This window comes from Sinocyclocheilus grahami, unplaced genomic scaffold (assembly GCF_001515645.1).
Source record: "Sinocyclocheilus grahami isolate Dianchi unplaced genomic scaffold, SAMN03320097.WGS_v1.1 scaffold1672.1, whole genome shotgun sequence".
In the NCBI taxonomy this organism is placed as follows: Eukaryota; Metazoa; Chordata; class Actinopteri; order Cypriniformes; family Cyprinidae; genus Sinocyclocheilus; species Sinocyclocheilus grahami.
Window position 1 is genome coordinate 4,344 of NW_015506851.1, and position 1,364 is coordinate 5,707.

Sequence of the window (1,364 nt, forward strand, 5' to 3'; positions counted from 1 at the left end):
ATAAAATAGCTTCACTGCACAGACGCAGGTAATTCACACACGCAAATTTCACCCCTCTCTCTCGCATGCACTAATTATTTCAAATAAATGATATAATTCATTCATTCAAATAAATGTGATCTTACATTTACAGTAATTAATTTTTCTGTGTAAAACTCTTTCTGCACTACTTCCCCTGTGTCTGATTTAAAGCAGGCAGAATGCTAACGAGCCATACCTGATGAAAATTACAGTATTTTTTACTGTTTGCCTCCAAGTCCTATATTAAAATATTTTAAGGCATATGCTAGCTGTGGATTAACCCTTACATTTAACGCAGGTAATTCACACACGCAAATTTCACCCCTCTCTCTCGCATGCACTAATTATTTCAAATAAATGATATAATTCATTCATTCAAATAAATGTGATTTTACCGCACTACTTCCCCTCTGTGTCTGATTTAAAGCAGGCAGAATGTTTACATTTAATGTGTGCATGCCGTTTCTTGTTATATATTACAAGCTCTATTTAAAATTAAACTTGTTTTGCTCTTGTAACTGATCTAGCGATCTGTCACAACATGGCAGATAGCATGCACACATAAACTGGTAGTGAGCAATTACTGAGATAAAGCAATTAGGAAAACTACTTACAGTTTACTAGCGAAACTGCACGGTGGAAGAATTGTCACATTTTTGTTACAACCATTAAAAAACTTGGTGGAATTTATGTGACCGTTGCACCTGTTGTTCATAAACTTTCATAACTGGTGTTTTTTACTTTTGTCTTGTGTGCTGACCTGGCTGTGAGCCTTCATGAATCTGTTTCTTTGCATGTATTTCTTTACTTACTGTTGAATGTTGAATGAACAGTGTGAATTCTCATGTGGTAATTACAGGAGCACGCATTTGTGAAACTCTTCCCACAATACTTGCAAGAGTATGGCTTCTCTCCAGTGTGAACTCTCATGTGGACTTTAAGGTTTTGTTTTGCAGTGAAACTCTTTCCACACTATTTGCATGTATATGGCTTCTCTCCAGTGTGAATGTTCATCTGAGATTGAAGGCTGCTTTTCTGTGAGGCACTCTTTCCACGCTGATGGCAAGTGTAAGGTTTCTCTCCCGAGTGAGTTCTCATGTGTCTTTGAAGGGCTGCTTTTAGAGTGAAACTCTTTCCACACTGTTGGCAGGTGAATGGCTTTTCTCCCGAGTGAGTTCTCATGTGATTTTGAAGGTTTGATTTTTGAGTGAAACTCTTTCCACACTGTTGGCAGGTGAATGGCTTAACTCCCGAACTCCCGAGTATGTGATTTTGAAGGTGTGGTTTTTGAGTGAAACTCTTTCCACACTGTTGGCAGGTGAATGGCTTCTCTCCTTCTCTCC

General features: G+C 38.3%; 1 long non-coding RNA gene across 1 annotated transcript in view; it reads left to right on the top strand.

Annotated features, from left to right (window-relative positions):
* The first annotated feature begins 975 nt into the window (after positions 1-975).
* LOC107571946 (uncharacterized) overlaps positions 976-1,364 on the top strand; it is a 16,262-nt gene continuing 15,873 nt past the window's right edge. The window contains exons 1-2 of the long non-coding RNA XR_001607257.1: positions 976-1,215; positions 1,300-1,339. This is a non-coding gene — a long non-coding RNA (uncharacterized lncRNA). The remainder of the gene's footprint in view (positions 1,216-1,299; positions 1,340-1,364) is intronic.